Source organism: Zea mays, chromosome 9 (assembly GCF_902167145.1).
Source record: "Zea mays cultivar B73 chromosome 9, Zm-B73-REFERENCE-NAM-5.0, whole genome shotgun sequence".
Lineage (NCBI taxonomy): Eukaryota > Viridiplantae > Streptophyta > Magnoliopsida > Poales > Poaceae > Zea > Zea mays.
The window spans coordinates 48,373,386-48,386,269 of record NC_050104.1 but is presented as its reverse complement, the minus strand read 5'-3'; the positions used below and the strand labels follow the sequence as shown (position 1 = coordinate 48,386,269).

The window sequence follows — 12,884 nt, the reverse complement described above, 5'->3', positions numbered from 1 at the left end:
GCATGAGGGAGAAGGAGGGGAGGGAGGTGGGCGCGGTCCTCCCAGCCATCGTGCTGGGATGGTGGACGGGGAGTGGAGTGCGGTCGGCGTCAGGGTGGGGGTGGGGACGGGAAGAGGCGGCGGGGGAGTCAAGCGCGAGGGAGAAAGAGAGGAGGGGAGGGGAACGAGCGGGTTGGGGTCAGGGGCGGAGTGCGGTTGGATCGTGCGTGAAAGAATGGCTTAGATTCACCGAAGGCAAAGAACGACTTAGATTCACCGAAGGCAGAACCAGGGGAGGCAGCCTACCCCTTACAGCCTTAATATGTAGTAAAGATTTAAACTCACTCGCATGTCTCGATTTCGTTTTCTTCCAGCCCTACCTATGCCTACAATAAGTAAACTGAAATACAAGGCAGCTATCCTCTAATACCATCAGATGCTCTCCTGGCTAGGCAGCACACTTCAAAAAGCCTTTCATGGTTCATGGTGTTAGACAATGTGTACTGTGTGTGTGAGCTGATATCACTGTTAGACTGTTGGTTCAGTTAGAGTTCGTGAGTCTATTTATATATAACCACTCGGCGGAGGACTCTATGTGGCAAGGTATGGCCCAAGCCATGCCTTGGCCCAACGCCCCAGCCCAATTAGCAATACCAACTCTCTGGCACCGGCCGCCGCTTTACACGGTAACACGCAGCCGCTCTTCCCTGCTCATGCTCGCTCGCTGGTCTGCTCCTGCTCGCTCGCTGGTCTGCGGCAAGAAGCCGGAAGCCACCGTCCGTCCTCAACCAGCCGCTGGCCCGCTGCAGCCTGCAGACAGCAGATCGTCCTCGCGCGCCCAGTCGCCCGTCCCGTCGCCCCTGCACACGGCTGGCTTGCCGCAGACCGCAGTGCCGCACTGCCGCTCGAGTCTGTCAGACCGCAGTGCCGCTCGAGACTGAAGACGCTGCTGACCGCCTGCTGTCAGCTGTGGATAACTGGGTAAGCACAACCCTGAACCCCCTTTGTTCAGCTTAGATGTAGTCAAAATATAAATTACAAATGTATGAAGTGAACTGATTAAGTATTTCTGTTGCCTAGATTTAATCTGGTCATTTAATTATTTGAGCAATGGCTGGAAATAAGAAGGGAAAGAATAAGGCTTCACAAAAAAGGTATATTATGTAATTTGTGAAGAAATATTTAAGCTACTTTGTTAAGCTAGTAAAGTACTAAACATGTATGATTGATTTTTTTTACAGATTTGAAGAGCTATTTTAGCCAAGGTTCCACTGGCTCAAGTCTAAGTACTCATGGCAGCGGCGTAGTTGCTATTGTAGATGTGCCTTTAGAAGAAAATGTCTCGCCATCTGTAGAACATGATGAAGAAGAAGAACAAGTTCAAGAAGGTATAACTGACTTCAACCCAGATCACATTATTTCTGATCCAGGACTTCGTATTCCAATTGAAAGATTTTATGCAAATATTAGATATGAAGTTAGGAGAGCTTTTATAGCTAAAGGTCCAACCCAACCAACTGGTCATAGATTTCCTCCATCAAGTGATAAAAGGAGCTTTCAGAAAAAGTGGTTTAGTCAATATAGTTGGTTGGAATATAGTGTGGAGAAGAATAAAGCATATTGCTTCTATTGCTACCTTTTTAAGAATGATCGAATGGATGCCAATTTTGGTTATGATGCCTTTACAATAGCTGGGTTCTCACAATGGAAAAATGCTTATCTTGCACTTCCAAAACATGTTGGTGGGCCTAGTAGCATAAACAATGTTGCATCAACATCATTTCATGATTTTGATAACCAAAGGTCAAGCATAAAACATAAGGTTTCAAGTTATAGCAAAGATGCATTGATCAAATATGAAACCCGATTGGAAACTTCTTTAGGTATTGTAAGTTATCTTGTATTGCAAGGGGAACCATTTCGGGGGCATGATGAATCTAGTACTTCCTTGAATAGAGGCAATTTTTTAGAATTGCTTGATTGGTACAAGCAAAGGAATGATGAAGTGAAGCGTGTTTTTGATGAGTTATGTACCAAAAATGCTAAAATGACCTCTGGAACAATTCAGAAAGAACTTGCAAGTTGTTGTGCAGAAGCAATCACAAAGGCAATAAAGGAAGAAATGGGGGATTGTCTATTCACTATTCTTGTTGATGAATCTCGTGATATATCAATTAAAGAACAAATGGCCTTGGTTGTGAGATTTGTGAATACTAAAGGTGAGGTAATTGAAAAATTTCTAGGTCTCAAACATGTCAAGGACACAACATCGGAAGCATTGAAGAGAGCACTGGTTGAGGCATTAAGCGACCATGGTTTATGTGTTGCAAATTGTCAGCAGTGCTACAACAGAGAGCGATATACCAGCCGTCTTGCAGAAGCAGCATCAGGGAAACACAAGCAGTGGGCCGCCTGTTGATCCTGCGATTGGGCCGAGGCGCAGTATGAGACAACGCGTCAAGAGCACAAGGGTCCATGGGCCTGAGTGGGTGGCATGACTAGCGTTCGGAGAGGATACTTCTTCCACTAGCGTCGCGTGGGAAGGGCAGGAAATGACAGAGAGAGCTGATTCTCCTATTGTAGTTCCTTAGAACTCCTTCTTCCCCTTCCTGCTACTCTCTGTTAATTCTGCTGTAATTCCGCTACATTACTACCAATCAATACGAGTGCCAGTCGAACCCTAACACAAATCTTCGAGGGCAAGGGTACGATGGTGCTTCTAACATGAGAGGAGAATTTAATGGTCTTCAAAAAATAATTCGAGATGAGAACCCGCATGCTCATTATATCTATTGTGACGACTTCTCTTTTGATGATCGCAAGATAATAAAGGATCAGTTACGCACTTTCATTATTCATGTGCGAAGACTTGAGGAGTTCAAAGTTTGTTATGATCTTGCAAGTCTATCCAAAATAATGGTTAGACTTGAAAGACATATTGTTTTCCCATTGGTCTTTCGTCTTATTGAGTTGGCATTGCTATTACCGGTGGCTACGGCAACGGTTGAAAGGGCCTTCTCAGCGATGAAGGTTATCAAGACTGAGTTGCTCAATAAGATGTCTGATGGTTGGTTAAATGATTTAATGGTTTGCTATATTGAGAGGGACATATTCAAAGGACTTGATCTTCAAAAAATTAAAAAGGCTTTTCAAAAGAAGAAAGATAGACAAATGCAATTGCCTCAGTCTCCTAGGCGTAACTAGGTATATCTCTTAGTTACTCTTGTTTTATTTTAAATACTTTATTGCAATGCCCTTATTTACATTTGTTTTGCTGTTAAATACTTTAAATTACTGTTTTATTTTAAATTGTTTTTTTGAACTAGAACATATATATATATATATATATATTTGTACATATAGTTATGTACAAAATCTGCCATACCTCAAATTCTCTGCGTCCTCCGCCACTGCGGCTATGTAATATATCAAGCCATTCACATTTCTTATATGGTGTCAGGCTAGGTTAGGGTTAGGGTTTTCTCTCCCACCCCACGGCCGCCTCCCGGCGTCGCCTCCCACCTCTAGTCGTCGCTGCCCTTGGGACGCTCAACCTTTCATCCAAGGGTGCCCCCCGTCCCAGTCGTTCTTCCTCTTCTCCCTCCTCTCCTCTCCCACGATAGTAGGCGCAGGGAGCAGCAACTCCATCTCCCTGCTCTCCCAGGGCGATGCACCTTCTCATGGATGCCTCCCCAGCTCTGCGCCCCTCCCAGCATGCCTCTCGGCCTCGCGGGCGCGCCTCTCCTCTGCGCCAGCATCTCCGCTAGTGCAGTCCCTCATCATCGCGCTAGCCACCTCCTAACTACCGGCGCTAACGCCCCAGCAGTGCCTCCTACCTTCACGCTTCTCCTGTCATCAGCATCAACCATCCCCTGCCAGGCCAGACGCAGGCCCCTACCCGGCTGGACCCAACCCGTCGCCCACCCTTCTTTGTCGCCTCCACAACAGGATTCGTCGCTGCCACGTCTTTCTCGGTCGTATCCATCGCTACCGCGACCTTCTCGACTAGATCCGCCGTCCCTTTGGTCGGATCATCGTCTTCATGGCGGGATCTGTCACTACCATGGCTTTCCCGGCCGGACCCACAAATACCACTTCTATTCTATCGCGGGCGCGGCCACCCTGACCGGCAGACACGTGCGCTGTCGTGCGGCCTCCATGGTGGGGATCCTCGACCACCCGGACATGGAAAGAAGCAAGAAGGTCCACGTTCTGCTGCTGCTGTCCCTTTTGTGTCGCCCCGTCGATCGTTGATGCTCGAACGTCGACCCCTCCCAAAGGATAGGCTGTCGTTGTGTGTGTCCCAACCACGACCACCTCGACTTCAACTACCTCGGCATCCAAGGGCTATTGTCTTCTTTGAGCGCAAACCGGTTTCTACCTCCAGCAACAACATTCGCACTCTCACGACGTTGTGACTGTGGGGGGATTACAACCTGTCGGCTCCTGCCTTCGGCTTCTACTCCAGTCTCATCATGTGCAGTGCCCCGTTGCAATTGCAGGGGATGTTAGACAGTGTGTATTGTGTGTAGGCTGACACCACTGTTGAGTCGTCAACCTATTAGGGTTAGGGTTCCTAAGTCTATTTATATGTAACCACCCCTATGCAATATATCAAGCCATTCACATTTCTTATAGAACTATGTCGTCCAAGCTATAACTTCCAACCCCAAAACAATTCTACTACTACCAACAGCAACAACAACCACCCTTATATCCTTATTTACCTAGGCCCACATCATCCGTAACCCTTTGACACACATCTCCTTTTAGTCCTTGCCTCCCATCTTCTCGAATGCACTATTGATCGGTCGCTTCTTCCTCTCCTACAGGATCAATACTAGGGCTGGGCATTTTGAACCCGTTAACCGAACCCGAACCGAACCCGAACTCGAATAGACCGAAATGGTCGGTTTTTGGTTTTCCGGTTTCGGGTTCGGTCCACAAATCGTATCTATTCGGTTATCGGGTTAGGGTTCGGTTTATATCCTGCCTAACCCGAATAGACCCAAAAAAACCGAAATACAGTGAAACCACGCCAGGCGCGCAAGCCAAATGGCCGATAGCCGCAGCCCACAGCCCAGTATCCCTGTCCCTCAGGCCCTCACGATGAGCTAACCACAACCCTAGTCGAACAAGTCTTCCAAGTCCCAAGTCAGCCGCCCGCCGCCCCCAAGCCGCAGCCCGCCGCTCCAAGCCGTAGGAACGCCGCCACCTGCCGCCGACTACAGCTTCCGGCTCCAGCGTGCGCTCAGCTCAACTGCTCCAAGCCTCCAGCTCTCACTTGCCGCCCAGCTGCCACCCGCCAGGCCCCATCCCATCAACTGCTCCAAGCCTCCAGCTTCCTAGGCCCCATCCCATCAACTGCTCCAAGCCTCTAGCTTCCTGGTGTTGTGCTACAAGGTGATGGTCGATGGATGGTGCAGTTTGCTTGTTGTGTGCCTCTGTGCAATGCTCTTAGACTGGTGCTGTGTCTGTTCACAAGTTGCAGTTTGTAGTTTACTCCAAGCGACCAAGTTGTGTAACTGTATGAGGTTGGCAAGGTGCCTAGTTGGCCAGCCCTACCTGTTTGCTGTTTGGCGGTGGCTTGGCCATGGCCTGTTGTTGTCTACTTCTCTATTGCAGACTTGCAGTTTGTTTGTTCCAATTTGCAGACTTGTCACAAATTTTGTTGTTTGCTTCATTGCTTATTGGGTACTTGTTTCAGGTATTTCTAAGTTAATTTGTCATGAACATTGTATGGACGTGTGTGCAGTTTTTAGATTTTGTACCAGTTTGTTTGCTATAATAACATGGAGTAATGGGGCTGTTTGTTTGTTCGGGTTTTTGAAGAACCGAACTGACCGAACCCGAATTTTTTGGTCTATTCGGGTTCGGTTCCTGTAAATTTAGGTTCGGGTTCGGTTCTCATTATTTGGAACCCAAATTTTTTGAAACCTGAATAGACCGAACCGAATAATCCATATAACCCGAATGTCCAGCCCTAATCAATACCCTACTCGGTGCTGCCCTTCACAGTGAGCCTTATCCTCACCTTCACCTCTTTCTTATGTCCTATCTGCTGCATTAGTGCATTCTATCCATAGCCTGCTCCTCTACCCTAGGGTTCCACTAGGGGTCAAACAGGTACACCGACACACCATCGAGGCAGCTTTGAGGTTCACGCCGGCTCCCGTGGCTTTCAGACTGGCCAGTAGCACAACTGGTTGGTTTAGACACAGCTCTGGCGAGTAACATTCGATTTTATGCAGTAACTACTAACATTAACATAATAAGATAGTATTTTTTATGATATTACCGATTTATACCAATAATGTGTGCTACCTTTCCACCAAATAACATTATGATGGAGATGTTGAGGATCTATTTTTTATTTCACTGTAACTAAAGTGTTGGATGGTAAAAGAATCTTTCCTAACAATGCACTTTAGTCTCCGTTCATGTAATGCTGATCACATATATCTATTTTTTGTGCAAGGTTCATTGAGTTGTATCTCACATAGTTATTTGTATCTATCGTCAGAAGGCTAGGGTCCATCAAGATGACAAACAACGGAGCAAGAAAAAGAAGGAAAAAAAAGAAAAAGGGCAAAGGTAATACAATGTAGGTTTTTTCCTTGCTTTTTCATCTAAAAGACATTGGTTGGCAGATGGGCAATGTACTGAACCTAATCCACCGTGCCATTGCTGAACCTACTTGTAGATCATATAGGTTCGATGTGCTGTCAAAGAGTCATCAAGCAAACTTTCTGTTGATAATGATCTCCATTGTGTTCTAAGGCCTCAGATTAGATCACTGGATTTTTGCTTTATGAATATTCCCTCCGTTCCAAATTATAAGACATACTAGGTGAATGCCCGTGCGTTGCAACGGAAACATATAATATCAAAATAACGTATGTACAAATGTGTGTTATAGTGTTGTAAGAAAACGTTTCGTAATCCATTTATGATTCAGACATATATAAATTGTTATTTTAATCTAGCTATTTCGACACTACACTGTACTATACGGACTTCTATATATCACAAAAACTACAAACTTATACAAATCTTTAGAAAATATTTAGATGCCTTGAAACGATATACAAAATATTCGACAAATGTTAGTGTACAACGATTACATACATTGATCACTCTCCTGCTTATTGGATTCACATTGCAATATATATCATCCACGCTAGCCAAATGTTCGGCCAACAACGATAGCCAGTTACAACATTACACCCAACATCAAAGAAGCTTAGAGTAGCAGAGGATTCAACAGCAACTGAGCAACAACGAAGCAATTTAGTCTCAAGCAAGTTGTGGTAGGCTATAGTTAAAACACAAGTACCCAACATGAGTCCCAAGCAAATCCAGAGGAAAGTAGATGATTGCAAGAGGAATACAAAGAATTAGGTGTGTACCATTGTTTCAATATTGACAATCTCTCCCAGTAGTGACAACCAATCTGTGAATAAGAATAGAATATCTTCGGCTGGACCACTGGAGCTTGAGAAGATTTTCTTGGTAGCATCATAAACTACCTTCTCACCTCCGAGCTTGGATGGCAAAGTAGATATATTAGCAGTTGTACAAAAGGACAATGAATCAATACATGCTATAGAGTATAGACATATAAGTATTTCTTCAGTAGTAAGAAGCTAACTGTGTGCATCAATATTTTAAAAGAATTTAGAATAAGAAAAACAAGGTCAACAATTTAGAGCATTCAAGCCAAATATATGTAACTGCAGCAATGACTGGATTGGAAAATATTCTCCAACTCAACAATTTAGAATAAGAAATACCTGCTTGAGGAGATGCATCGATGGGAAATAGCGGGGGCAAAAGGCATTTCTTACCTGGCAGCCCCCTTAGCTGAGCCATAGGGACTTCCCTGGCAGTGTGTGGGTTTTTTTCTTTGTTTTCCTAGATGGATTTCTTCCTATATGCATGTTTCTGGCCTCGTAAGGGGTCTTTTGTATTAGGTCTTCCTTTAGACCTTGGTTTCTTTTTCTTATTAATATAATGAGGCGCAGTTCTCCTGCGCATTTTCGAGAAAAAAATAAGTTGAGAGCAAAAAAGAAAGGTGCCGGTCTGACACACAAAATCCAATTCATATGCTTGAGCTAGACCTAAAGTAATGATCTATAAGCAGTGATTGAAGAAGATCCAGCATGGCTAAGCAATCGTCATCTGCTAGTTTGAGAAGTTGTCGGGAGAAAACAGTGTTACAAAAGCATTAATACAAAGAGATTTAGTTTTGAGGTATCATCAAAGATCTTAAAAGTTATAAGATTTAATACGAATGATTACACTACACCCTTTAGAGTTCTTGTAACCACTAAGAATTATTTCTCCAAACACAATTTACATAAATGTATATTCCATAAGTAGCTCATCAGGATCTCTAAATAATAAATAAAAAGGTGCTGAGATGCTGAAGTACATCCATACATGCACTTTCGTGTTATTTTTGTGGGATAACAAAGTATTCTTAGTGGAAAATTCAGAACAACAGAATTACCAACTATAAAGAGATTAACGAGGGTTCATTTTGAGCAATCAATGTCCACAGTTTCTCCTTCAGAATGGCACCATCTGCATATTCATCAAACCATATTTAAGGCAAAATGTGCTAGCAAGCATACAAAAAGGCACGTGGATACAAGAAATAGTGAAAAACCTGCTTTTGTATCAACAACAGCAAGCCTCAATACTGCAAAGAGTGCATAGATTCCATTCAACTGTTGTGTTGTCTTGCTGATGCCTGGGTGCGGACGAGGTTGTTGGCGGTCTGGAAGGAGTCCATGCTGTAGATTTGGACAGGACGTCAACCAGCAAACTTGTGCATTGGTGACCCATTATTCCACATGTGTCTATATTTAAATGAATGGTGATGAATATAGACACATATACAAAACATGTGCATCAAAATTATTGTATGAATCTAGTGAAAGTATAAAATGAATTTTAAATTAGGAGGGAAGAAGTATAAGATACTAAAACATAACACTCTGTTAGAATTCCGTTTTTCTGGACAGAGCGAGCATTACGATTTGCAACTACTGAATCTGCCAATGACAGCTTCTTTCAGTATCTTTTTGCACTATCAGTACATATGACCTGTACGATTAAGAGAGATCAAATGAATCAGTACTACTAATGCACATTTAAGCTGCAGCATGTACAATCAGTAAAGTGCCATCTTTTCATAGGACTCATCAGGCCGTTGAAGGTTGAAGCCAAAGACTCCAACTTCGCAAATGATTATAAAGTTCGAGGTGCATAACTAATTCTGTTAAGATGTCGATGTCAAATCAAGCAACTTTTCGATGCAATTTTAGTATCTGAATGAAAGTTAGTGCTGAATGAAAGTTAGTGCTGAATGTGGTAAAGCAGTGTGTGGCCGAGGTGGGCGACGAATGGCTTACTGCTGAATGCGATGTTGGCAATGCTGCCATTGGGGGCGTAGTCATGGATGAGAAGCTTCTCGTCGGCGCCCCAGTAGAAGCCGCGCAGCCGGAGGATGTTGGGGTGGCAGAACCGGGCAACGGCGCACACCTGCGCCTCGAAGTCCTTGAGCTTTTCGGTGCCACCGCTCTCGCCGATGCGCCGGACCGCTAGCGCGGTGCCATCGGCGAGCATGACCTTGTACACGATGCTCGAACTCGTGGCGCCGAGGATGTAGGCCGACGCCTTGAGCAGCGTCTCCATCTCGAGCTTGCCGTCGACTGTCACTAAAAATAGCACCTCCTTGCACACAAGGCAAACACTTTAGCTGAGCTAATCATTTAACATTGAGTTGCTTGCTTCTGAAACATCTTACAATTTGACATGCTTCACTGTTCGTGCATGCAGAGAAGAAGGAACCAATAGAATTTGGCGTCAAACCAAGTGCCGCTTACTGGATAATTAAAGACATTCTTTCCCACTAAACATAATCAGGTAGTCAGAGAAATAATGAAGTCATACCATATGTTGCTCCCAGTGTAGCAATCCAATCCGATAATCCTAGAAAGTGATAGCTGTAAAGCAGAAATAATGAAGTCATACCATATGTTGCTCCCAGTGTTATGTTTTTTCCTTATCCACTCTGTTATGTTTTTTCTAAACAGACAAACAAATCAGCCTTCAAAATCAGTATTACCAAGCACCTAGCCAAATACCATAAAATAAAACCAAATAAAAATGTAGCAAAATAAATAAAGTAAAGCTTAACATGATTTTAGAGAACATAATAATATGCTATTGAACTCAAGCTCATTGGTTAGAAACCTAAGTTTGTTTCTAAGAGCTTCCATTATGTCTTTTGTACCATCGAATGCACTTGCCGCAGAAGTTACCCAGGACAGCAAAACCATGTGTCTCAATTTCTCGACCATCTCCACCTACCTGAATTCAAGAAGAAACTATATTGCAGGGACCAAACATAGGTTGTCTGAATTCCAGAGCAACTGGCAGCCACGACGAGAGCATCTCTAAACAAAGCAAAGCAAGCAACCATGATAGGTCTCACAAGCACCATACATTATAAGCAGCAGCAGGTGGAGCTCATCGCCACTGGAGGATATGGTACGATGAGGGAGGAAGAAACAAAAATCAGGTGGTGGCGGCCGGCGAGGGAGGCTGCACGGGGACGACATGACTGAGCGAGGAAGAATTTACACAGTACAACTTGCAACATATTTTCTTACATTATTTTCATAAAGACACTTACACATAGGAAAAAGCATGAATAGGAACATTGTCCAAATTAATACAACCATGTTGCAGTGTTGTGTATAAGCTTCACCGGTTTGTACATGATGTCATTATTTAAACAATTAGCGTCATATCTCATAAATGCATTTAAAAACAGCATTAGTTAAACTTACCTAATAAACAAAATACAGATATAGACGCGGTCCTCGCCAGCCTTGCTTCTTGGACAATGTTACAATTAGGGGCGTTCGATATTTCTTTTGGTTCAACTCTTGGAAACGAATTGTAGTCCTTTTGTTTGCTAACATTACTGCTCTCTGCATAATGGGGACCAAACCTAAAGAGTTAATCCCACTGATTTCATAAAAATGAATTACATATAAACATGTGTTCAATGTTAAAGAAATAAAGATACCCAAAGGGAAGATTGCTCACATAAATCATATTCAGTCAGTCTAAGAACAAAGGGAAGTGCTAACCTTTATATCATTCAATTCTGAAGTGATGTCAGCATCGAATCCTCTCAGAACTTGTAGAGAAGTCTCGCAATCATCCATTATATTCATCTTTGCCTAGAAATATAAGGGAAAGAAACATCCATTGGAAATTTCAGTTTGGCACAGTGATGCAAAGTTCATTATCCCACTTGTGCATGTATATACCAGCCATCTTGGAGATTCCGGAATGAAGAAAAGGCCAGATATCAACACTATGCAGAGCAAGGTTCCTGCAAGTATGGCATCACACACTTTAGGATAGAACTTATTTCAAATAGGGTCAGAACAAAAATATTTGTCTGCCTTATTTCAATTATTCAATATATTGCTCAAAGCATTTTCTGTTTCTGATCATGCGACCTGAAATATCAGAATTGAAGTGCAAACTAACAGTAAGAACAACAACAGTCCCATTAGTGTATCAGGGTATAGCCACTTTACCTATTACTGCAAGAAGCCTCCAAGGAACAAACAAGTCGAGCAAATAGGCAAACATGATACCAAGGGTTACAGACAACTACAGAATTGGAAGTGTGACACAACATTATCGCGATCCTTGGAACTTCTCCCGACTACTGCCCAACAAAGACTTTCAACATTTCATTTTATCAAAGACAGCATGAAAATCTTTCTACCAAGTCAATCATTGCAATGTGATTGAATACTCCAAATGTGCCTAACTTAGCACCCTTTTAAGAAACAAAATCGATGCTACTTAAACAGAAAAGAGTTCGTTGACTGATGCCAATGTGGTTAGCAAAATTTATACCTTGCAAATGCCGAGAGGGAACAGCTGGTGATGGTCAGGGAGATGGCGTGGCGGCTCTGCTGGGAGATGGTTGCTGAGCAGAGAGCTACCGTGAAGAAATATTTGCAGCCATCAGTCAGCAAAGATGGTTGCTGCCGGCGGGATGCGGGGCGGCGTGCGACCGCAGGCGGATGCGGGGGCGCGACATAACGTGCACCATGGAGGTGTGGACGCCTACAGTAGTGACATAATTAGTAGTAGAGATTAGCAGCTCCACTATGCATATAGCTAGAGAGAGCCAACAGAAACGGATGTATGAGCCTCCAAGCTTCATAAGACATCACTGACAGGGTATGTGCATCCAGGATAGAAACAACGGCAATGCGATTCAATGCAACTTTAACACTTGCATTCTCCACCATGATGTGGTCAAGCATGCCTGTAGAACAGATTATTATTACCATTAGCCAGAGAAACTGCACTCATTAACAAAAGAAAAATAAGAAAATTATAGCATGGCAGGAGTATAGGCTACCATGTGTAGCTCTTGCAGGTTGTAGTTTGCTCAGCTCTCGTGACAGTGTGATCACTACAACGTCCATTTGTGCAGTGGCATCTGTCAGGAACAACTTGAACCCATATTTTTTTAAAAGCAAAGCCAAAATTTTACTCATTAGCAAATTGGTTTATTCCTAAGAATCTCATTTATTATGTGATATGCTCATTGCACAACTTTTTTTAAAAAATGCGTTAGCGGTTTGAAACATCACAAACAAATTTGTGTAAAAACAACAGAACTGAAATTTCTATATTCAATAACATGGGCTATTTCTAGTAATCTCATCTATTATGTGATATGCTAGTATCATGAAGTTTGTTACCAGTTGGATCATGTACTAAATAACACTCACACGAATAACACTCCAGTAGCATCTTGAATCGATGTCAAAGGTGTCTGGACCACAGACTAA

The 12,884-nt window shown here is 43.3% G+C and overlaps 3 long non-coding RNA genes across 4 annotated transcripts; 1 reads left to right on the top strand and 2 right to left on the bottom strand.

The window, feature by feature from the left end:
* The first annotated feature begins 574 nt into the window (after positions 1 to 574).
* LOC103638343 (uncharacterized) lies at positions 575 to 6,758 on the top strand. 2 transcript variants are annotated; one of them, XR_002749274.2, is made up of 5 exons: positions 575 to 960; positions 1,060 to 1,133; positions 1,221 to 1,367; positions 2,223 to 3,183; positions 6,503 to 6,758. It is a non-coding gene; the product is annotated as an uncharacterized lncRNA (long non-coding RNA). The 2 variants fall into 2 exon arrangements; XR_558707.4 differs by having other exon boundaries at positions 1,221 to 3,183.
* A 292-nt stretch (positions 6,759 to 7,050) lies between these two features.
* Positions 7,051 to 9,705, bottom strand: LOC118473312 (uncharacterized). The gene is made up of 2 exons (XR_004852617.1): positions 8,651 to 9,705; positions 7,051 to 8,565 (listed from the first exon to the last, which is right to left on the bottom strand). It is a non-coding gene; the product is annotated as an uncharacterized lncRNA (long non-coding RNA).
* A 1,179-nt stretch (positions 9,706 to 10,884) lies between these two features.
* On the bottom strand, positions 10,885 to 11,627 carry LOC103638341 (uncharacterized). Its single transcript, XR_002264817.2, has 3 exons — positions 11,331 to 11,627; positions 11,148 to 11,240; positions 10,885 to 10,985 (listed from the first exon to the last, which is right to left on the bottom strand). It is a non-coding gene; the product is annotated as an uncharacterized lncRNA (long non-coding RNA).
* Between the last annotated feature and the right edge of the window lie 1,257 nt (positions 11,628 to 12,884).